The sequence below is a fragment of the Cotesia glomerata genome, linkage group LG3 (genome assembly GCF_020080835.1).
Source record: "Cotesia glomerata isolate CgM1 linkage group LG3, MPM_Cglom_v2.3, whole genome shotgun sequence".
Lineage (NCBI taxonomy): Eukaryota > Metazoa > Arthropoda > Insecta > Hymenoptera > Braconidae > Cotesia > Cotesia glomerata.
In genome coordinates, this window is record NC_058160.1 from 3,028,316 (window position 1) to 3,054,589 (window position 26,274).

The following is a 26,274-nucleotide window of genomic DNA, read 5'->3' on the forward strand; positions in this document are numbered from 1 at the left end:
TCATTTCCCGGACGACAATCAAAGATTGATAAGATCTGTTATGTATCTAAATGCTGGGTTTGTACAATTATTATATTGGTGTAAATTTGGCAATGAACTCAAGTATCAGGTAAATATTAAAAAACCTTTGCATCATGGCTAAAGTAAAAGCCCCAGTAGCTGCTTATGTACCAGTACATGCTCACTCCATGTATTTGTAAATCTATATTTACAAATATAGATATACAAATACATGGGGTGAGCATGCCCTGGTACATGAGCAGCTACTGGGGCTCTTACCTTACGTCTGAAGCGTTAAATACGTTCAGGATGGAGTATGCATGACCATGCCTGATCATATCTAAAGCGTTAAATACTTTTTTGTTATACTCGCTCCAAAAGTTCAACTTTTGAGCGCTGGGTGGCGTCCGAAAAGATACTCATTTCTAGAGACTCTACCATACCGCCTTTTTTCCGCGGCCTCCCTGATAGCCATTTTAACTCAAACTTTTATTCAATCTACTGCCTAAATTTGTAGCCAACTTGATGAAAAAAGTTGCAAACCAAACGTTTTTACTTAAGTTGTCTACAAGTTACACTGCAATTTGACGTCAAGACTTGCAGTACAAGTATTTTATTCAAGTTGTAGTAAAATTGTAGTACAATTTAACCAAAAGTTCGGTGTTAACTTGTATTCAAATTGGGGCTGTAGATTTTAGTCAATTTGTTTACAACTGTTGTACAGTAAAAATTTACGGCAAACTTGATGTCAAGTTAACTGTAACTGCTGAAATCCAACTACTTTTAATCAAAGCGTGGCTATTAGGGGCTAGGCCGCAAAATTTACTTCTCCCTTTTTTTCCGTACTGTCCTTGTACAATCGGATGAAATTTAGAACGAAATAAATCAAATTCTAGTGTACCGACCGATGGATTTTGAGTAAATTTTAAACTTAGTTACTATTGAGTGGCGCTAATTATTTCTCTGCCGGCAGTTTATTACGAAGCGGACCTAATGTTAATAAAATAACAACCACGTCATAAATAAATATTAATAAAAAGATATTTAATATAAAATTAAGTTTTTTTGCTCTTGTGAAACTTCATAAAATTTGAATATGTCATTATTTGCCTCCTATCCCTCAAAAGTTAAACTTATGGAGCGATAATAACAAAAAATATTGTATGTCATTTGGCCACTAAGTGGTGATTTTGACAACGACGATTTTATGATACTCGCTTTAAAGTTTGTGACGCGAATGTACGAAAACGAGCGTAAATTTCCATCCTTGTCTACGCCTCGGACGTTAAAGTTACGCCCGTTTCGAACCTTTCCGCCACAAACCTTAAGCTCATATCAAAATATCGTCGCTGTCAAAAAACCGCTACTTCACGACCTTATAACATAAATATTTATTAGGTGTGACTAGGCTTGTTCATGTAAGATCATGCCTGCTCATGGATGATCATATTTGACCAATTATGAAGAGTAAAAAAAAGCCTCGGCCTGATATGTTGAAGTAAGTTTAAAAAACTTATAAGATACAACTCGCACTTGTTTTTACTAATGGTGAAAATATCTAGTGTTATCTATAATATATTTATCAGTTTCAAAATTTTTTTGTCTTATAAATTCCAGGTATATAACTTTCATTGAAAATTTAAGCTTTCCCAGGAAAAAATGTTCAGACATCACCATACCTGTTCAAATATGATCAGGTCTAAAATTAGACATGGTCATGCTTGAAGAGTAAAATACTTTCACGTCTGACCATTTCTGCTCACGCCTGCTTATGTCTGAGGCGTTATATACTTCAGGTTTGACCATGACTGATCAGACATGATCATATCTAAAGATTTAAATATGTTCAGATATAATCAGGCTTTCTCATGTATGGTCATGGCTGTTCATGCATAATCGGGTTTGAACGTATTTAACGCTTCATACCTGACCATGCATAGGCCATGCCTGGTCAGACCTGACCATGCGTGGTCATATCTTGGCTTTTTAAGAAAAAAAATTCTTGAAGCTGGGAGGGCATATATGAATAAAAATATTTCATTTATATATTTAGACTTTTTTTGTAATTTTTGCCACAGATTTAAACGTTGTACACATTTTCAAGTTAATTAGAGCAATAGTATATTACACTCTTTGGAAAGGAAAATAAGAAAAGCTTCAGATTACATGTAATTGTTGGTCGAAGCGAAGCCGAGGTCGACAAACATGTGATCTGAAGTTTTCTTTTTTACTTTCCAAGAGCTGTATTGTATACTATTTTTTTGTCCGACGAAGGTGAAAAGCTGCAACTTTGCTTAGCGCAGTGGGACAAAAGTTGCCACTTTCCGCCCGGAGGGCAAAAAAAAATATTATTTAGCATAAACAGAAAAAACAATTAACTTGAATCAAGTAAATAATTTTGAAGAAATCTATATTCTTGATTTTAGTAGAGAAATTCTTAAACTAAGATATTTTTCTTGGTTTAAGTAAATCAACAGACTCGATAGAGTCTGGCGCCAAGTTCCGTTCTCAAGCCAGACTACCGAGTATGTATATACCGTAAGCAGAACGGTTTTTTGAGGTTACAAATTTTTTTTCAAATTTATTTTGATTTTTTTTATATGATATTTTATAATAGTAGTTCATGCTTTTTATTACGCGTATTACTTGATTATTATCAATTATCTTTATAATTTCTATTTAAAATGATTAAAAATAATCAGCACTAACTATAGCGACCCAGATTTTTAGATTTTAACTTTTTTCTTATGTAAAAAGCGGACGGCCAGAGACTAAATAATATAAGGGTGCATGCTAATCTTATATTAGATGGGAAACTACAGTGAAAAAAAGATAGGGGACGGACGGGCAAGACGGAGAGGGCGGGTAAAATGAATAATCGTTTTAAATTGCTGGTCGGTCGATAGAAACATTTTAGACAGCAATCTATCAATCTATTATGTAACTACACTTACCGTTATCGATAAAGCATTGGTTTTGCATACTTGTGGGAATTTTTTTTTATAAATATTGAAATTTAGGAAAAAAAATAAAATTTTAAATCGTAAGTATACAATACTTAGTTTAATGTTGTTAAGGACGATGCAGATTTGATTTTTTTTCTTCATATTCAGGACGCGGTTGATATTTTTGCGACGATTGTTTTGATTAAAATGTATTTTCCAATCAGTATTCGTTTTACGCGACCTGAGTATTCATTTTGCCCGCCCTGGTAGGGCAAAACGAATAATGTTGACTTTTTTTTTTTTTTTAATTTCGAAGAAGAATTTCTTTGTTATTATTTTTATTTTACTTTAATTATAAACTTCAATTACCCAAAAAATTATTAGCCAAAGTTAAGAATGGATATGATTGTAATATATATTTGTTATTTCATTTTCAAATTAACATATCCGTTTTGCCCGTCCTTCCCCTATTTGACAGCTTGCAATTACACACGCCAGGCGGCGCAAGAATAACTTTTCAAAATTATTTTCTTGGTTCAAGAATTTTTGTCTTGATTCAAATTAATTTTTTTTTTCTATGTATTAGTAACGCGATATTTTATTTATTCTCAATGTATATTTATATTTCGACCACTATTTTTTTATTCCATCAAAATACTCATTTTATTTAAATTATTCTACTAATATCAAATATCTATAATTCGAGGGCGCATGCGCGTACCACCATTTTGTCAATAGAATCCATTTTGCTGTAGATAAAAGTTGAATCGCACGACTTGTTACTAAACATATATATTTTTCACTAGGCATAAAAGTGTAACAGAGAAATAATTATTGCTTTTATCCTAATTTCAAGTTAAAAAACAATACCTAAATTTCAAAACAAATATTAAATTTTTTACAGATAAATAAAAAAAAATTTTAGTAATAAATGATAGTTTAAATCTCAGTAGGTGCAGGTGGCTGTGATTTGTAATGATGGATAAAGTTCTTTAGCCATGACAAGTATGACTCGAGACTATGTTGGACTTCCTAGTAAGTCAGGTGGTGTGGTACAGAGTATAAGTAGCTTGGCCACATGTTGCCTGCAGCAGATATCTAACTGTAGCTTAACATCATATTTAACTTTACATATATATATATATATATATATATATATATATATATATATATATATATATATATATATATTGTATATGTTCACGATACCATGATATAAGTACTTTCCCCCTATACCAGTGCTATACGTTATTCATCCAACTTCTACCATGCGTCCAACAACGCCTTTGTGTCATTTTTACATTATTACTATTGTTGTTATTTAATTCTACTGGTCTACGGATAATCGTTAGTTTGGATAATCACAAGTCATAGCCAATTTGTCACGGGTATATGACACGTTACCTTTAACACTGGGGTATAATTCACATTCAATATTTTAAATGTGAATTAATAATTATTAATCATTAAATTCATTTTTTTTTCTAACATCTATATAAATTTATTTATACAAAAAAATTTTATTGAAAAATCGGATTTAAAATACTAGATCATGATTTCTACTTGATAAATAAATTACCTTATAAAAAATTTTTTTTTATTGTGAGTGTTACATTAAATATCACACTATGGTTAACTTACTAATTATTTTATATTTTTTTTTAGGGGTATAATTCACATTCAATATTTTAAATGTGAATTAATAATTATTAATCATTAAATTCATTTTTTTTTCTAACATCTATATAAATTTATTTACACAAAAAAATTTTATTCAAAAATCGGATTTAAAATACTAAATCATTATTTCTACTTGATGAATAAATTTCCTTATAAAAAAAATTTTTTTTTATTGTGAAAGTATTACATTAAATATCACACTATGGTTAAGTTACTAATTATTTTATATTTTTTCTTAAAGATGAAATGTCTTCACTAATTTAATTTTTAAAAAAATCTTTTTTTAAAAGGTTCTTAAAGCTTATCTTAACTCGGTCATTAAATTAGTCGCAGCGTTCAAGCGCTTTAAATTGAAAATTCTTCCAGTATAAAGAGAATTTTTTTCGAACAAGTATAATTTCGATCACGATAAACGAATTTTTCAACTAATTCGACCTGATAAGTCAGTGTTTAATTTTTGATAATTAATCTACTTTCAAGATCATACGGTTCTTTTAGTTTTATATCAGTAAATTTAAAAATAAATTAATCAATTAATAAACATTTAAATTTTAGGAATTTGTTAACAATTCTTAAATATTTTTTTTTATTATGAAATAAGTTATTAAAATACTGAAATTCAATGAAATATCAAAATTTCCTATGATAAAAAAAAAAATACAAATAGAAAAATGAAAAAAAATATATTCATTTGAAAAACAAAATCGAAAAATCAAAAACCAACAATTGAATATTCATTTTTTTGTTATATTATTACAAAAACCACGTTTTCAAAATCTCATCAATTAAAATTGAATATTTAAACACATTAATGAATGAAAGCAACGATTCAATTGACCGAACCAGTGGTTAAATAATAACTAAGCATAAACGAACCAGTGAACTCGGTATGAATAAATCATAAAGTTATTACAGAGTTATCAGTAGCAATTATAGCCGTCACGTCAATAATTATTATTTTATTTAGTATTAATACACCATCAAGCGCGTGTGTGATAATTGCATGCAAACACTGAGGTCAACACTTGTACTCTCTACTCGCTCGCGTTATTATTTATTTATGTACATAAACGGCAATCGGCGTTATAAGTTATAGTACACCAACCCACTATCACGAGGGCTGAAATTATTCAATCAATTATCAATCAAGTAGAGCTATGATTTATACCCATGTAAGTTTATTAATATAATGATGAATTTAAATATCAATACAATTTTAATTTAGATTCTTCGACTTCACCTCATGAAACTTACCGTAATTCACTGTTTAAAATTAATTAAAAAAAAAAATTAGAATAATTATATAGAAATGGGACTTTACCTTTTTTCAGTCGTATAAAATCGAAAAATAAAGATATTAAAAAATTTTATTTTCAACATGTTTTATTTTTCGGCAGATTGAAGATGAAAATCGGTAAAATTTTCAAATAATCGAACTTCATAAAGATTTTTGGATTTTAAAAGTCTTTGGATTCAAAATTTAACTTGTAATCAACAATATTAAGGTGATGCATTCAGTAATACACAAAAAAAAAAATTAACTTGAAACAAGTAAATAATTTTGAAGTATTTCATCTTCTTGATTTGAGTAGAAAAATTCTTTAACTAAGAAATTTTTCTTGGTTTAAGTAAATTTTATTTAATTCAAGAATTTTTCTCTTGTTTCAAGTTAATTTTTTTTTTTAGTGTAGAAGTTAATATATTTTTTTTTTCATACTGCGCACCGAAAAAAGAAAATTAAAAAAAAAATTTTCAATACATCGAATTTTCACTATTTTGAGTGAATACATTGAATAAAATGAGAGCCACAATTTCACTTATTTCACCAAATTCTGAATTTAAAAATTGACGGATCGGTGATTTTTTTATTTTTCTACTTTTGATACGCAACGTCAAAATAAATCTCACAATATTAAATAATTAATGCATTACGTTCAAATAGTTTATCAAAAATCGAAATTACATTTTGAGAAATTTTCAAGCCCAAAAATCTTTATGAAATTCAATTTTTTGGAAAAATTTTTTAATCTATTATTAATCCGCCGAAGAATATAACATTAAAAAAAAAAAAAAATACATGAACAAATAAATTTTAAAATTTTTCATGGCTGAAAATATGTGCGACCTTACTTTCATATATTACCAAAATTAATAATCTTTATAAGTTTTTAGAAAAAAAAAAACTACCTGCTCGAGGTGCCAATGGATAAACGAAACTGATTGACGTGAGTCAAAAATCAATTGTATTAACCAAGCGCATGTCAAGTAATAAATAAGAATGAATACGCCGCCGCGATAATACAACTGCGATATTTTATTATTTAGCACTATTTGGATGATTTTATTAACAAGTAACGCGCAAACTCGCGTTAATTCAACACAGGTAAGAGTTGTGATGTGTTGAGTTGTAATATACGTTAAGTCTAGAGGAACAGACTCATGTCAGTGGAGAAAGAGAAAGAGAAATAACAGATGTAATACTTATAAGTGTAAGTTAACTTTAAGAGAGTTAAGAGTTTAGTTGGTGGATGTGTGAGTGTATTTTGTTGTATGTGCAGCGGACGGAATGAAAGTGGGGGAGTTTGTATTATATTAAACAAGCGGCGAGCATGCATGTGTACAGCGTGGAAGAGGACAGGACGAAGGTAAAAAAAGGATAAGGAAAAGAAAGAGGAGTGAGATGAGTACTGGTAGGTAAAGTGTCGCGGTTATACCAGCATTCGGAAGACTCGGTGAGTCTTCCCCCAGACACTTGACACAAACTACCCGACCACCTTGCTCACAAGATCAACCACCCTATTTTTATTCTCTGTGTCACGGGACAATGTCACGGTCAATATTGTGACATTGTTATTTTTTTATTGGTTTTTTTTTTATTTTTTTTTTTTTGAGTTACTTGATTTGTGATGTGAATTATTTATTTATTGTGTATTTAATTGTGGTTTTTAATTAAGTATGGTAATGGAAGTTATTTCCTTGTAAACTTTAAATTGTGAAATTATCAGGTGAGTTTTTTTTAAATCTTTTCATAATTTTTTCTAGAATTTTAATGTATGAAAAAAAAATTTAATTAATGAATTTTTGAAAGAATTGGAGCAATTTATTATTTTTCTAATGATAAAAAATACAGTAAAATTTATTAATAATTTTAAACTTTAAAATTATAAGAATTATAAAACAAAAGTTTTACAACTGTAAATATTGAAATTCATTTAAAATTTTCTTGATTCGCTACGAAAAAAAATTTTTAATAAAAATTATTTTTTTTTATTAAAAAAAATTTTTATTGAAATTTAATCTTTATTTTTACGGTAAAAAAAAAAAAAAAAAAAAAAAAAAACATTTTTCATCAGATTTTGATAAAAAAAATTTATTATAATTTTAATATTAAAAAAAAATGAATATTTTTATATTTTAGCCATTGAAAATTTTAATTAAAAAAACTTTTTTTAAGACGTGTAAATATTGATCTAATTTATAACCGATTAATCAAACCGGATGAAAATAGATAAAACTGAGCGGAAGTAAAGGAAGAAGATTAAAAGAGAAATTGTGAACTAGTAAACGACACACCTCCGCTCTAGTACCCTTGATCTCTCAATCTCAGTCCTTATTAGCTTCTTACTTTATTACAACTCCTCTCGATCTTATACTTATATATAAAATTACTCTCAGCTCTTTTTGCTCCTCAACTCTCCCGCAATGATGTAATAGATGCAGAGACAAGATAAATCTTGATAAAACGACTGAAAAGACAACCCCGCAATCAATCAACAAATTACCGGCTATTACTGAGCATCGGTGCTTTATTTAAACGAGCGAATGTATACATATTATCATATGAATTATGGTGGAAATATTACTGATAAATAATTTCCTTTCCCGACAACCGACATTGATAAATTGTAAATTATCATTATGATTTGATCGCGATGATAGATTTAATGACAATTACGCTAACCCAAACTAGATAAGACTGATAGTGAAGTAGGTAATAGCCTACTTTGTTCATAACTATGATCAACTCATCTTCATCTCTATGACACACACATATAAGTAAATAGTTTAGATGTGTATAATAATAACATTAACCATCACGTACTACTCAGTAAATTTTCACGATCTGCACGCGCGAGAGTTTAAATACTTTTCATTCTTTTAAACTCTCGACTATGTCCTATTTTATTTGCTTCGATGAATTGTTTTATTATTTTTATTCCAACATCGTTAAAGCCATTTTTGTGCAATTAATTTTTTTAGACTAAATTCTAAAAGAATATTTTTGATTTTATTTTTATTGATTTATTGAGATAATTTTGAATTTTTTTAGAAACTGTAATTGTAAAGTGTAATTAAAGATCGAAATTTGGATTTTTTTTAATTCAAAATTTTTTGAAAAATTTCTTCTAATTTTTAGTTAAATAAAATTCCCAAAATTAAAAATATTCATTTTTTTTAAATATATTTTTATTTTATTTAAAAATTTTCTCAAAAGAAATAAAAAAAATTTTTAATTTTTGTCTTTTTGAATCCACAAAAAAATCAAAAATTTTTAGTTTATTCAAAAATTTCTATTGATAAAATAAGTAAATTTATGAGCTTTTTGATTTTTTCGAAATTTAAAATTTTAGATCTTTTAAGTTAAAAAAATATTTATAATTATTATTATAAGGTAAAAGCCCCAATAGATGATCATGTACCAGTATATGATCACTCCATGTATTTGTATACCTATATTAGTGAATATAGATATACAAATACATGGAGTGATCATATACTGGTACATGGTCATCTATTGGGGCTTTTACCTTACTAACAAATTTTTTATTTTAATGTAGACAAATATACATTTAAAAAAAATTAAAGTAAAGTTTGCAAGTACTTAGAAGCTCTAAAAATATCTTCAAACATACATGTAATAATAATAACAAGCATATATCGACATTGTGATATGTCACGGTCGTTTGCTTTGACACTTGTTGCACCGTATGATTTTATGTGTATAGTAGTTAAAAAGTTGCAACAAGTACTAACGTCGATAAGACACCTGTTGTACTAGCAAATGTAAATACTTCCGTAATTTTCATTTAATTACACAATATTTGAATAATTTTAACTCATTAATTACAGAGTGATTTTTCATCTTATATATTACTGAATAAATAATTAAAAATCATAATCATAATTAGTTATAGTTATAATAAAAATGTAAATACATAATGCGAATTATTATAAATTAAATTTTATAAATAACTATGACGCTTAATTGGGGCAGTAATTAATTTGTCGAGATGGTTTTATACTATACATGAAAATAGTACGACAATTACGGAGAAATAATCTGCTCTAAAAAAATCCCACGACACATATGTTAAGAAAAAAAAAGTTATGTGAAAATAAATAAAATAAAATTATCTAATTATTTAATTATCTCATTAACTTTGATATTAAGCTGTAACGAAAGTTTAAGTGAGAATTTCACCTTGAGAAAATTTTCGGTCGATTATTCAATAATTTACAGGCTGATATAGTATTTTCACTGCTAATTGTTAATTTAAAGAGTATATTAAGGATGAAGATACTTCGCACTGACGTTTAAAAAGTAGAATAGAGAGAGATTGCTTTGTTCTATGATTATATTTATAATACTATATCTATATTATAAATACTCATATTTTATTTATTTATGCCGCGGAAGAAGGTAAAATAAATAGAAATTTTATACTCAAATTTATCTAGTGAGTTTTTATTTAAATTTTTGAATTTTTACGCCTAGAAAATATTGCAAGCAATAAAACTTTTTCTTTGAATGTTATTTTAAAATATTTTTCAAGAAACTAACAAAAGAATTTTTTAACTGTTAATAAATGCATTTGTTTATTAACAGTTAACAAATACTTATGAATATTAAACAAATATTTATTTAGAGAAAAAATATTTTCTTTAGAGAAAAAAATTTGAACGCTAAGAAAATTCTTGTTTTTCTTGTTAAGAAAATAAAAATTACAAACAAAACCCAACATCTGACGCAGACTCCAGAGTTCCGTGCGCTATTGACCATATGGAAGATATTACTGACCATCGCAACTTCCGTGTCAATTTTATCATAACTTTTATTATTGTTACTATTACTATTATTAAAATCAAAATGTCAATTGCAACAGTACTATCGAGTCATCGTGAACTTTAATTGTTAATTAAAAAATATCCTGCTCGTAATTCGTAATCATAATCGACAATTGGAAAAATAACTCTATGTAACAAATTAGTAATTGCTTTTAATTCCTGATGGTCTTTACGCGTTATTTATTTTTTTGCAAAAATAAGTATTTTTATTTTAACCTTAAATTATTTCCGCGTTATGTTATGTCGAGTAAAATGGATATAATATAGAAGAAAGAATATAAAAAATTATGCAGAGGAAGCTAGGCGTCATGGGCACGTGGTTAAACTATAAATATTAATTAATGCGTCATTATTATAACATAGTTGGGGGTTTAAGATTATTACGGCTCGATGAATTTCCATGGGGGTATGACCACCTCGGGCATTAGACTCATTTTCTTGGTATATTGTATTAAAGGAACGAGTTCAATGCGCGATCAAGACATGGCTAATATTACTTTACATTGTATGCATTCATTTAGATATTTTTTTTTTCATTCATTATTTGAGTGATTTACAGTCATGAAAATTAATTTATAATCTATATGGGTGATTCTCTGTAAGGACGTCTTAAATCTGTACAAAATTGTCCGACCAAATTATTTTTGATTTTATTAGAAAAAAAATTAACAAGGGCTATAAAACTATCAGCTTAATCATAATAAATAAAAAGCCGATTCAATTTTTGCTTTTTCGATATTTGTGTATCTTTTGCCATATAATATGACAGGGGACTGTTTGCCAGGGGAGTGTTTTTTTTTTTATCAAATTGAGAAAAATCAAGCAAACTATTTCAATGCATTCAACTTTTCAAGTTCTTAATGAATGTTTACATTAATTAGAATAATATTAAGACTTATGGATCCAATTTTATAAATAAATTATAAATAAAAATAGTTGCCAGGGGACTGAGTTTTGAAGTGGCCCAGACACATATTTCCAGCACAAACGGTGCTTTGACACTAAATAAAATGGCGATAAAGCGCTAACAGCCCTATGGTTATTAACTCAAGGCTAGTTAGATCCTTATAAACCTTACAAAAGGTAAAATAACACGCTGGATTTTTTTTTGGCTTTGAACTTCTGGCAGGGGACTGTTCTTAAAATGCCTGGGACAAACTTTGGTTTAATGAATTTAATGAAACAAATTAATTTTCGGTACTTTTTATTGAAGAAGATTGTTAGTTAACTAATTAAGTTTATAAACATTATGGACCAAATTATATATTATGGACGAACAACTTAAAATTTAATCTTAAAGTTTGAATTTTGGGAATGGGACACCCTAGGGGACTTATTTCGGTGGTTTACGAATTTATAGCAAAAAAACCAAAATTTATTTCATTTTAATTTTCAATGCTCAAAATAGAAATGTTTTTTTACTTTCGTAATAAATTTTTTTTAGTAACAAAATAACAATTTTTCTAATAAAAAAAAATGCCTGGGACAGCAAAAAACATCCTTACAGAGAATCACCCATATATGAAAAAAATTTTTCACCATTGTATCAAAAAAAGTTTGTTACCATTTTTATTTTTAAAATATTTAAGATAAATTTTTTTTCTGATGCAAGTTTGAAAATTTTTCAGTTTGTAAAATTTTTACTTTTCTACGAGTATAAAATTTATCCTATAAAAATCATCATTTTTTTAAAATTATTATTATTATTGAAAATTTTTTTCTTCGTAATAAATTAGACAATTTATAATAACAAAAAAATTCGCAGGTTGTATGCCGATGTTAGAATTTACGGGATAAAAAAATGATGGTTGTTGCCATTCCAACATCCTTATCGAATGCTTCGTCGAAGCGAGAAGCACCGAATGGTTATATAAATATACATACACATATATATGTTTATAAAGGACGCTGCGCATAGCGGTAGTGAGGGAGGGAAATAATGCAAAGCTGAAAAACGACAAAAAGGAACGGTTTTCTGGAATCGTTCATACATAACTAAAAGATCGAATAGTAGAAGGAGTAGGGAGTAAAGTCTTTGCTTTCATGACTTTCTGGAATGTCACGCGTGTGCTACTGGTTTGTTCCAAGCCGTATTAAATATTCAATGCCGTTCAGGGTTAATGTTTAATGTTCATAGGAAAATAAAGATAAATATTGTTGTACCAATTATTTTATCTAAGGCTTACTGTAAGAAGTTGATTTTACTTTCACATATCACGAATATTAATTAAAATTTCACATTTTTTACTAATTATTATTATTAATTCATATATCTTATTTACTCTTAATATTTATCTTTTTATAATTGAGTCCAAGATCATCAATATTATTTATTTAACAAGTAATTATAAACCATTCCATTAATACTTTCTTATTTATTTATTTATAAAAAATTTATTGATTAGATCATTAATTTATTTTAAATATCTTGTAAATAAATAACGAATATTAAAATTTAACGAGCGATTTTATTTCTGATTACTCGTAAAACTTAACCGTTTATATTAATATTTTGAAGAGTTAATGCCACGAGCGCAATAATTTACACCTTTCACGCAGTTAGAATCCTCATAAGAATTTACTAAAATAAAACTTTTAATTAAAATATAAAAATAATAAAAACAACTCCTTCGACAAGTCCTAGCATAGATTACGCGATTTCACAGAATTATCGGACGTATATTCGGATTTATGGATACTCGATCGTGTGATAACGTTATAATACAACTAAGAACAGCTCGTCTTTCGTCTCTACTCAAGATTTCAATTTACGATTACCGATTACTGGTTATCATTATTATACTTGGTTACTTTTATAAATAAGTTATTTATATACTAATACTCCAGAACTTTTATTTTATCAAAAGTCTGGTGATTAATGTAAAAACGATTTTAGTTCTTCAAACGGGTATTTCTGTTAAATTCTTTGAAGTAGCAACTAGAAGCAGCTTTGGACTGCCGAGAATTGCAAAAAAAGATTAAAAAATTTGGCTCAAAAATTTTTCGATATTTTTTAACATAATGCATAATATTTTGGGCACTCAAAATAAGTTTGAAAAATAATATGGCTATGACAGAATTAATTGGCAATAGTTTAATGGACCAATGTCACGGAACAAATTTATAGAACCAACCAACCATTAAGGAGGTTCGAGCGAATCTAATGTAAAAAATAATTTCCAACTTTGAGCTTTGAAATTAAGTATACGTATAAATAAATACGTCATTTATTTAATCCCAAAATTTTAAAAAGATTCACCGTTTAGTTACTTAGATATTAAATTTTAAAAATCACATATTTTATCTCCTTATACACGGGCTCTTATGGCGGACAAACTTTGGTCGAGACTTTAATTATTTTTTTCAATATTAACCTCCCAACTTTAACGGATAAAAAACTATACACAAGAAACTTGGATTATTGCAAAATATAAAAACAATTTAATAATAATACATTACCGATATAATTTTTGAAATATTTAAAGTCAAATTTTATGTTTGTAACTCGTTTATCGTCAGCCATTTATTCGAATAAAGATTTGACAACATCGCGTCAATAGCTGAGAAAAAAGAAAAGGATAGAAATATAGTTACAGAGAGAGAAATGTTTAACTCACACACTCATCCACGTCTCTGTTATGGGTATAATCAAGCGCGCTATTGCCAAATCTGTTTATTTATTCCGGCAAGATAATAAATACCAAAGTCATTTTATTATTCTAATTTATTAAATAAGTCAAAATCATCAATTATTAAATTGTTTAAATTATTTTAAATTAAATTAAAGAATTTTGACGAATATTGGGAAGGCTAAAATTAAAAAAAAATTTTAACATTATTTTGACTCATTAGTTACCCTCGAACTTCCTTAAAAACTGCTCCGAATAATTAACATAAGAAATTGACTGTCATCAAAAAAATTTATGAAATCGAGAAAAGGTCTAAATTCATGTCAAGGCCTTTCTAATACCAAATTTAACTGTATAAACCCATTTTAAAACAAAAATATAACCGTATAAATTTTTCCTTATTTTCTTAATTATATAGATTAGTATATAAAGTATATTACTAATTAATGTAACCTGAATTTTGGTTTTAAAAGCTTGGAACGTCTCAAAAGTTTGAGATTTTTAAGTATCACTTAAAAAGAAATTGATGCTTTATCTAATTCAAATTAAAATAGTAAAACATTTAGATAAGTGTTAATGTTGAGGATATAATTATTTAAACTAGTCTAATATCAAAAAAAGTAATTACGAGATTGTTTTTCAAATTATTTTAATATGTGTTTCTATCTTTAAAATTTTTCCATTTCATTTCATCTAAAAAAAAAAGCTAATTAGAATGTCTTTATAAAGAACGAAACTTTTGATAAATATTAATTGAAAAAACATTGAAAAAAAAATTCTATTCAAATTTTAATGAAAAAAAAATATCAAATTAAATTTTGTTTTACTTTCAAAATAATAAACTTCTTTTATCAATTTGAGTTTAATGCTTGAAAATTATTTTTTTCTTACTTTAGAAGTAAATATCTTTTCTTGAGTGTGTGCATATAAAGTTATGAAAAAACTTTCTCGTCGCGATGTTTACGATGATAAAAACTCAATTTACAAGTTGAAACAGTTGTTAGCGCCTTTCCGTCATAATAAACTCAGATAGATCTTAAACTAGAAAATAGTGTCAATGATTTATGTGAATATAAATACTGAAATAAATAAGTATATTTTTAGTAAATAAATGAATATTGATATTTATGATATAATAGTTTATAATAATTATGATATTAGATATATTTGTCATAACAATTTGATTTTAAATTCGGAATAAATTTCTAACGGTCGGAAAACTTCAATTTAGACAAAGTAACAGTCTAAGGATGACTAATAGACACTAATGTATTAATCAAATCAAAGTATGCTGTTGTACTTAACACAATTGATTTTACGGTAGATTACCTCGGTCTTGAATCTTTAAATAAGATATTATTGTATTACATATAAAAAAGAACCATCGGAATTCAAGTTACCTCTGTCCGTCTATACTATCTGTCTTTTTTTTCCACCAAATTTCTCGTGCTTAAAAACTCTTAAATGCTCCTCGTAATCTGTAATTATATTTCTTACGAGCACGTTCACGATGTTTTGAGAGATTTTTTTAAGACTCATTTTGCATTTTACTACCCAGTCACTTAATTTAATTTCATAAAAATTATTGTGGAGAGTTACAATAAATTTCAGCGTTAAATAATGTCATTAAAACCGAATGATATACTCGTTATTTTCTTTAAATTAGTTCTTTATAATCATAATTACCGTCAGATAAAAAAATACGATACTTATTTTAGACTTTTTTCTTTCATAAAAAAAATTCAAAGCTTTTATCTACGAAAAAAGATTCAAATTTTTTTAGTAAAACAATTTTTTAATTTTATATCAGCTTTTACGCTCAATTATATTTTGAAGAACTTTTGTGAACGTTTATAATTTTCAGTGTTGTATACTGACATCTCTATTATCATAGCAATAATATTGTTGAATTTAAAAATATCAAATTATTCAATTAACAATATAATTATTACGTTTTATTTACTTAAATAAAATTAAAAAAGAAGTGATTTTTAATGAAAACTTATTCATTTTTCAACTAAAAAAATATTTACGAAATATTATAAACTTAAAACATTAACTACGAAAAAATTGATTTTAAGAGATTAATTTGACGTCTATTGATTTGATAATTTTTTTTGAAGAGTTTCATTGTCTTGAATCAAGTAAAATTTACTTAAACCAAGAAAAATTTCTCAATTTAAGAATTTTTACTCAAAATTATTAACTTGTTTAAAATAAATTTTTTTTTCCTGTGTAAAAATGCTTTTTTAGTTAACTTGATATTTAAATTAAAATTTCAAAATTATTTATTATTTTAATTTTACTTCATATCAAATTAAATGTCATTAAATAAATAAATGTTTATTAAAAAATAAGTCATTGAATTATTATTTTTATTTCAAATAAATTGTAATTGAAAAGAACGAATTTATAATTGAAACTTATTATTTTCTGAGCCAAAAAATATAAGTTACAAGTGAACAATTGATCATGTATTATATGGGTGATTCTCTGTAAGGATGTTTTTAGCTGTCCCAGGCATTTTTTTATTAGAAAAATTGTTATTTTGTTACTAAAAAAAATTTATTACGAAAGTAAAAAAACATTTCTATTTGGAGCATTGAAAATTAAAATGGAATAAATTTTGGTTTTTTTGCTATAAATTCTTAAACCACCGAAATGTCAGTCCCCTGTGCTGTCCCATTCCCATAATTAAAACTTTAAGATTAAATTTTAAGTTATTCGTCAATAATATATAATTTGGTCCATAATGTTTATAAACTTAATTAGTTAACTAACAATCTTCTTCAATAAAAAGTACCGAAAATTAATTTTTTTCATTAAATTCATTAAACCAAAGTTTGTCCCAGGCATTTTAAGATCAGTCCCCTGCCAGAAGTTCAAAGCCAAAAAAAAAAATCCAGCGTGTTATTTTACCTTTTGTAAAGTTCATAAGGATCTAACTAGCCTTGAGTTAATAACCATAGTGCTGTTATCGCTTTATCGGCATTTTATTTAGTGTCAAAGCACCGTTTGTGCTGGAAATATGTTTCTGGGCCACTTCAAAACTCAGTCCCCTGGCAACTATTTTTATTTATAATTTATTTATAAAATTGGATCCATAAGTCTTAATATTATTCTAATTAATGTAAACATTCATTGAGAACTTGAAAAGTTGAATGCATTGAAATAGTTTGCTTGATTTTTCTCAATTTGATAAAAAAAATCAGTCCCCTGGCAATCAGTCCCCTGTCATGTTATATGGCAAAAGATACACAAATATCGAAAAAGCAAAAATTAATTCGGCTGTTTATTTATTATAATTAAGCTGATAGTTTTGTAGCCCTTGTTAATTTTTTTTCTAATAAAATCAAAAATAATTTGGTCGGACAATTTTGTACAGATTTAGGACGTCCTTACAGAGAATCGCCCATCTACTAAAAATCCTTCTCCGAAATATGCTGCATCTTTTGATGTAATAAATTATATGTTTATTTGGTTAGTAGTTCTTTCAGTTATACATAAAAAAAAACATCTCCACATTTATTAGAATAGATCGATAGATTAGAAAATTTATTGGCCGAATTGTCTAGTCTTGTAGAGTAACAACATCCGTAATATAAAAATTATTAACGGAATCTGTGACACCGGGCTTGTAGCGGGTAGACAGTACGAGTAAAAATGAATTCTAACATGAATAAATTGATATCGTGGATAGTCAATATCAATGCAGGTTCTCGTCTCACTTGTCGTTTGTCATCCTAAAGAAAAATAATGAATTCCTTTACTCAGGATTTGTAAATCGCGAAAACCGACTCACACGCCGGCGTAATAAATCATTCAGATCGATTGTCACAAATTGTACTGCGGCTGTATTGTGCATTGCATGCTGCAGCATCCGAACCAATCCAACAAACACTGAGAATGCAGTATAGTAGCTCAGTACAGTATTATATCTACCGTCGAGTATCTAAAAGTACGATTGAATAATGGATGAGGATGTCTGCGTATTGACATTACATTTTATTTCGAATCTACCGTGATTCATTTGTCACAATCATTTTGTAGTATCTTGTAGCAATATAATATTTATTACAATATTACAAGGTTTTTTTTACTCTTCGTTTATTCGACTCTCTTTAACCTAAAATATACATTTAATACCCGGTCACAATATCCGTTATATATTATTATTATAATTTTCTTAACGAAAAATTTCAATTAAATTTTATTTTTGATAGCTCAAGATTACACTGTAAGTGCAGTCGATATTGAATGTCAATATGTGATACGATACATTTTTTATTTTTATCAATCCATTTGGAAGGTTAAAAATTCCGGTCCAAGATTTTTACTTTAATTTAAGGACAAAAATTTTCATACGAATCATCGTTTATAAAAATTACTTTTTTTTTTATTATGCAGAGGTTAAGTGGGTAAGAATTTAATTTAAAGTTTTTTCTTTTATTTTATGCACTTGAAGTTGATACGAATTAATTTTTTTTTTAGGTCAAAAAACAATAGTTCAAGAATTTTTCTTTTGAATCAATTAAATTTTTTATCAGCTTATGAGTGATTATTGCGGTTTGAAAATTCCAAAAGTAGTGTTCTATGAAACTTCTATCAGACTTTTGAGCTCGAAGAGCTCAAATGCATAGAAATACTATCTCTTTGAGCTCAGCGAGCTAAAAATATCACATAAATTATATTTTGAGCTCAAAAATCTCAAAAACGTCATAAGTACAATTTTAAGCGCCCAGGTATGGAATTAGCGGGAAGTTGCAGGGATGGCCTTTAGGGTGAACCGTTTTACTAATTTTTTTTAGTAACAAAATAACAATTTTTCCAATAAAAAAATGCCTGGGACAGCAAAAAACATCTTTACAGAGAATCACCCTTATACAATTATAAAGAAAAGTACTGATTTCACAATGCGGTTTAGAAGAAACCTGTTTGCATAGACGAACTGAAATTACTAAACACAACAAATGACTGATATTTAACTTCTTAATATAACAATTTCACTGGCGAAATTACAGAGCGATACGCAGCCATCTAGCAGGCGGCCTGTGAACTTCCCTCTATAATTTCCCCAAATTAAACTCTGACAATAATATCAAGAATTACTTGGTGAATGGCATTAAAATAACCGCAAAATTTTGAAATATATTGCATCAAAGGTTGTTTAATTTTCGCGTAAAATGAGAAAGTAAACACGACACCTCCGGTAAATATAAATCTAAATCTAAATATAAACCTAATGGTAATTTAAATTAGCAGTTGGTTAAAAATTGAAAGGTATCAAATTAAACGGGTGGTCACGAAGAGTACTAAAGACTAGTATTATATGCAAAAGTTTAGCTGAGCTACGGGTAAAGATGAAAAAAAGTAAAAAAAAGAAAAAATAAACGAGTCTCAAAGTCGCCAGGTGATAAATCTGATAATTTTTTATTTTATTTTAGCGCACGCGTTCTGTGTTGACTTGATGGTTACTGTTATTGTATTAAAGTTGTCGTAGTTAGTGTTATTACCGTGTACGTGGTATAGCTGATGAGTGGAGCTCGGTGAGTGTAATAAGAGGAAATATTTTCCACGCAAGATGCGCTTATAGTCTTATCCTGTTTACTCTTACCGCAAACGCTTTTATATAGTTCTTAACTTGTTTATTTCTTCATGTGTGTAAATTAAACCGTGTGCGTAAAACGCATAGATATGTTGTTATATTATGAGAGATAGATGTAGATAATAATAATAAAAAATAATAAAAAGTGAGTATCTATATCTAAGTTGTGAGAAGACTTTAATAGCCCCGCGGATCACCGAGAAATCGTGTAATTTAAGGCGTCAATTTAATTGGGTTGTTGGTACTACTGGCACGTGCTTATTTCTAAGATATCAAATTGTCGATTGATACTTTTATCTATCGATTACTATCATTTTATTATTTTAATTAATTTATTATGTTGGATTGCTGAAGTTATTTGCTCTTTTCATTACTGGTTTAATTGAATTAATTATCAATCATCTATTTGGATTCAATGTTTAATTTCTTTTTTGTTTTAGCTTTTTAAAATTATGAAGATTGAATGTAAAAAAATTTACGATTTTGATTTTTTATTAAAATCTTGAAACATTTTTTCTGAAAATTAATTAAAAGAATTAATTTCAAATTTAATTAATCTCCAAAATTATAATAATTATATAGTGGGGCTCCACATATTTTTAGTCGTAAAAAATCGTAAAATAAAGGTACTCAAAAATTTTTATTTTCAACATGTTCTATACATTTCGGCGGATTAGAATAGAACTGGTAAAATATTCAAAAAATTCAATTTCATCAAGATTTTTTGATTTTAAAAGTCTTTAGATTTAAATTTTAACTTGTAATCAACAATTTAAAGGAGATGCATTAATTTTTCAAAGTTAATATATTTTTTTTATACTGTGCGTCGAAAATATACAATTAAAAAAAAAAAAAATTGTCAATACCAAAATTTTTCGAATTTTTGGAAACATTTTTCGAATAACATAACAAATTCTGAAGAATTGAAAAATTGACGAGTCAGTAAACTTTTTCTCTTTTAAATTGTTCTACTTGTGATGAAAATTTTGGAAATCTCATTTTTTTATCATTAATCGCCGGACAATTTAAATTAAAAAAAAAAAACTACATGAACTTAAAAAGAATCTTAATGTAAAAAATGAAATATTAATACAAAGATAACTTGACTCATTTCTTATTAAGTGATGATATATATCATCCTCAAAGTTTCTAAATTTAAATAAAAACCTTTGGATAAAGAGCCTCAAAATTTCTTTTAAATTCCGTTACAAAAAATGGCTCATTAATTAGTCCGGGCGTGACAAGTTCCCGATAAAAAAAAATAAAAAATGGACACTCCCGATCAAATTGGAGAACTGGATCTTGTTTCACGAATCCACTTACTGGACACCGCGACAACCCCCTTGACAATTTCTTTTCCTCACTCGGGCTATTTATATCCCTCCACTCTACTCTGCTTTCATATAAATTACTCTCCTCTGAAAAATAACTTTTTAAACGATAAATAAGAAAGCATCATTGCTTTATTACAAAATGAGTTATTTGATACATGAAATTAATGTCCTGTGAGTTTATTACACGTGCGATAAAAATGTGCGAACCTGTAAATAAATTTGATCCGCAACAATTAATGTCACTCATTAAACGTCTCATGTCAGAATATATTGATGGGAAGCGACATAAACTACAAATAATAATTTAAATTTAAAGTGCAGACATAATATGGGAGCTTTGATATGATTTTGATTGGCCAAGTAAACGTTGTTTCATCGGGACGGATCAACTTGGTTATAAATAATTCAGAAGAGAAGTTAAAAGAAACCGCTGGACCCTGGAATATTAAACGTAACACCGGGAACTAATTACAAAAACAAGTTGCTTATTTACTCGGTTTTTATAAATCCACTAAAAATTTTTCTTATTTAATTTTTTATTTTTTTTCGTCTTCAACAGCGACCGTAAATTGAGAAAAGTTTAAGAAGAAATACCGGGACCACATGTGGCCACCGGTTATATGGCCCGAACCAAGCAAAAATAACTTGATGAGTTCGCGGTTGGTTAGCAAATGAGCTGGAATGCTAAATTTTAATTTTTTTTCTGACAGGTGCTTTTTTTTATTATCATTACCAATCACTTCTATTCGATTTTTTATCACTGTTTATTTATTTATTTTTTTGTTAATTGCAAAAAAAATTATTGATACTTAAAAAAAAATTTTTTAAGTAAGGTAAAAACACTAAAATTTTTTTTTTTTGACAAAACTTTTTTTTCTATCTAAAAATTTTTGATTCTGTATTTAATTTAAAAAAATTAATTCTTTATTTAGTTTTAAAAGAAATTTAATTTAAAAAAAAAATTCAATTGAAAATTTCTGTATTTTTGTATTAGTAAGCGTAAATAATTCCAATCAGTAAATTGTAAATTAAACGACAAATGTCAAAGAACCGTTCTTATAAAAATTTTTTACACTATAAATCATTTAAAAATAGTATCGAAAGATATATAAAAATATTTAAAAAAATGAAACATTAATCCTAATTAAATACCGAAATCAATAATGTTTTATTAAGAGAATATTAATAATTCATAAAAAAAAAATCTTGTTCCGCGTAATTAGCATGTTAATTAATCAACGGGAAATTCATAACAAAAGTGAATATATGTTTAAAACAGTATACAGTATATATTATGTGATAAAAAATAAATTTGAGATCTATGAGCCGTGAGGTGTTTGTAGATAAACAAAAGTTCTTGTTCTTGACGCTTTATTCCGAGTGTTTGCGAAACAAGACGAGTGTGCACGTGCAGAACTTGTTAATAGAAGGCACGACACTTCAGACGAGTGAAATGTTTTCTTAGATTATGACACTTTGAAACGTCTACTATTTCTTCTCAAGCGGTTTTTAAGCTTCCACATACTGGATAATAATACAACTCTTAGTATATATGTATTTTGTTTTAAAAATTCCCGCTTAAAAGTAAGAAAAAAAATGTTTAACAAAAATGAAAAAACCAGTTTTTTAAAATCTTAAATCAGTCAGTGTGTTTTAATTTCAAGTTTTAACCGTTGTAGTCAATAAAATCCCAGTGTAATGCAATAAGAATGATAATTAATCCAGAATACCGATATTAACAGCCTCTAAATAAAAACTCAAAAAACAAAATTACCATATTAGCTTTCATGAATTTTTTTTAAATTAAATAACTTTCATCGATTATTTTAAACATGTTTATAAAAAAATCCTATGTATCTCGTAGATGATAAGGAGTAATGAGCTACTTGATCAAATAATTCACGTTCGATTACAAATAAATCCAAGTTTTATCTTATGGCGTAGGCCTACACCATTTCATGATCGCAAAAAAAAATTTTATATTTAAATATTTCTAAATTTAAATGTACCGTATGCAATATATTTATTATTAATTTATATTTTATTCAATATCAACATAATATATTATTAATTTATGCGAAATAAATTCCATAATTAACGTGATTTAATAAAATCCCAGGTCAGAGGACAATGATCTATATCCCAGTCTGCCAGTAGGGAAATAAAACCAGCTAGATTACTTAATTTGTTATTTTAATGGATGAGCTTTTTAGCTTAACAATTTTTTATCCATCTCGATTTTGGTAATGCAATAAATATCTATCAGACACTATAGGAGATTCAACAGTTTACTATGAGATTATGTAATTACAAATATTCTTATTTATTTTTGTATGCTAAACGAGTTTCGTCTCTAATAAATTTATAACTATACCGGTGACCTCCAGACTAATTAGATGTGTCTGAAGAGACTAGGCCACTTTTTCTTACGAGGTTATGTAAATATGGACATGATTTTTTCAACGATAGCAAATGATGTAAATACTTATCGCTGAGGAATGAATTCTATTCTTATTTTTAATAAATTAGTTTCATTTGTTAGTCGGTGGAAATAGAACTAAAGAAATTGTTATTTTTTTAGTAGACTTTTTTTTTATATTTTTTAATCAATATAAAAAACTAAAAACCGTAAAAAATGATTCATACGTGGTCATTAATGATCATGATCATATGTGATCATATTTGGTCACATCTATGGTCATACATGATCACGTGATCATACATGAGCATGTAAGGTCATTCATGATTACATATAGTTATATCGACGGTCTAATTAGCAATTGGTCTAGCTCCTTATTTTTTAGAGGGTGATTTTTTAACATTTTGATACAGCAATAGTCCAATTATAAGTTATTTGAATGATTCAAACCAAAATATTATACTTCTATTAGATATTAATGATATTAAATGGTTTTTTAAAGTGATATTAAATTTTGAATCAATTGTTTTTTCATGTAAATGGAAAATTCTCTAAAATGGAGTTAGACAATTTGCTAATTAAAACGTCGATATGTGATCACATATGATCATAAATAATCATGCGACCATTACACAGAAAAAAAGGTTCACTTGAACCAAGAAAATATTTTTCTTCCTAATTATTTTTTTAAGCGAAAAAAAATTTTTTTTGACACAAGAAATTTCACTTATTCCAACAAAATTGATTCTCTTGCTCTAAGAAATACGTATCTTGATCCAAGAAAATTTATTTAAGTTAAGAAAATCTTGTTTTGAGAAAATTCAGCCTCTTGCTCCAAAAAATTAAATATAAAGATAGAAGTAAATTTTCATTAATATTTTTATTGATTAACATGTCAAATGGAAAGATCAAATAATATGGAATCATTTTTTTTTCATTCAATATGTATAATTGCACGCTAAAATAATATAAAATGAGTATCAAACATTCAAGAGAAAAATTTTTTCAAGGTGAGAAAATTTTTTTCTCAGCTGAAGTAGGTGGCGCTGCTTCCTTAAAGTATCTAAAAATCTTGATCAAATATAAAAATTTATTGTATCAAGTATTTATGATAATTTGAATTAAGAAAAAATTACTTCCAACAAGAATAGAATTTCAAGAAAAATTTTTACTTCAGCCAACACAACTTCTGTCTTCCTTCAGGCACCCGAAAATTTTCTTGAGCCAAAAATTTTGTTCTCCAGTCAAGAAATTTTTCTTTCTGTGTAGCCATAATGATAATTCATAATTCACATGATCATATTTGATCATATATATCTTACACGATCATATATGTGATCAGATATGATCATTCATAAATTACTTGTTTATCCCAAAAAACCAATAATTGACTCGAGGAACAATAATATATAGCATTTGCATGTTAAAGAATTATTATAAACTTACATTCAACGATAAAAATTTATAATCGCAGGCATATATATTTGACATTTATGTTCGCATCACGCTACCCATCTGTTGACTACGCCAGGTGATATAAATATAAACAAACTCAACCCGTAAAAACCCGCAATAATTTAACAGACTAAGCAGCAAAGATCTTAATAATTTTATTGTTACTAAACTTCTAAATATTCAAAAGACCGTATAATTAGTACTAAATAATTATTCTAGTTGTAGTCGTAAGCCCAAGTTGACCACTAAGTTCTTTAAATATATCAATTATTTAAAAATAAGTATAAGCGATAAAAAATCCGATCTTTCTCTAAAAGTTTATGGCGTTATTCTCCCGTTTAAACTCAACACTTCCTATATCAATTAAGTTTAACGAGCGTCGTTAGGATGTGCGTGAGATCGTTAAAGGGTAAAAGGAATGTTGTCACGAGAAATGTTTCGCGAACAACCGCGGGGTGATATCACAGCCATTAAACAGTTTAAAAAATTAAAAATTTCCTTCTATTTTTTTGATCCAACGGATTTAATCATAAAATAAAAATTCATGGGTTAGATATCAATTTTTAATCTTTTTATTTCTGTTAGCAGTGCAATAAAACTGCTTTATATTTTTGTCTTCCATCGTTATTATATATCTCTTACTCGCGTGCCTGCAATTCAATAGACCGCACGATAGTTGTATTTTTAATCTCACTGATTAAAATTTTAATCGAAATTAATAATTAAAATTTTTTAACAATAATAATAAACTTTAAGAGTCAGTCAATTTTATTTTTTTTTTTTATTTTTAATAGAGTATAATAAATAATCTAATGTGTAATTTTCTACTGGTAGCTGTTAACGCGGACAGTTTTATTACATGTTTTATTTTAGCAGATAGTGGTACCGTTAAAAATTTGTTGATTAGCTGTAAATCAGCTGCCGGTGATCCATCGGTAGATATATAATAGAACATCAGATAATTAAAAATTATTTTTTTTCTCAATAAACTATGATTAAGACGTATTACTTGTTTTTATGACTGCTATTATGCGTTTCTTTACTATTTCGGTGGTCTTTTAAGGTAAAGTGAAATTATTTA

At 27.2% G+C, this 26,274-nt stretch overlaps 1 protein-coding gene across 2 annotated transcripts in view; it reads left to right on the forward strand.

Annotated features, from left to right (window-relative positions):
* The first annotated feature begins 6,790 nt into the window (after positions 1–6,790).
* The window catches only part of LOC123262109, a 37,031-nt gene continuing 17,547 nt past the window's right edge, over positions 6,791–26,274 (forward strand). Inside the window, exon 1 of one of the 2 annotated variants that reach the window (XM_044724150.1) lies at positions 6,791–7,630. The gene's annotated coding sequence lies outside the window, so the exon portion shown is untranslated. Of the gene's footprint in view, positions 7,631–19,743; positions 19,927–26,274 lie in introns of those variants that run through there. The other variant, XM_044724151.1, reaches the window with a different exon arrangement.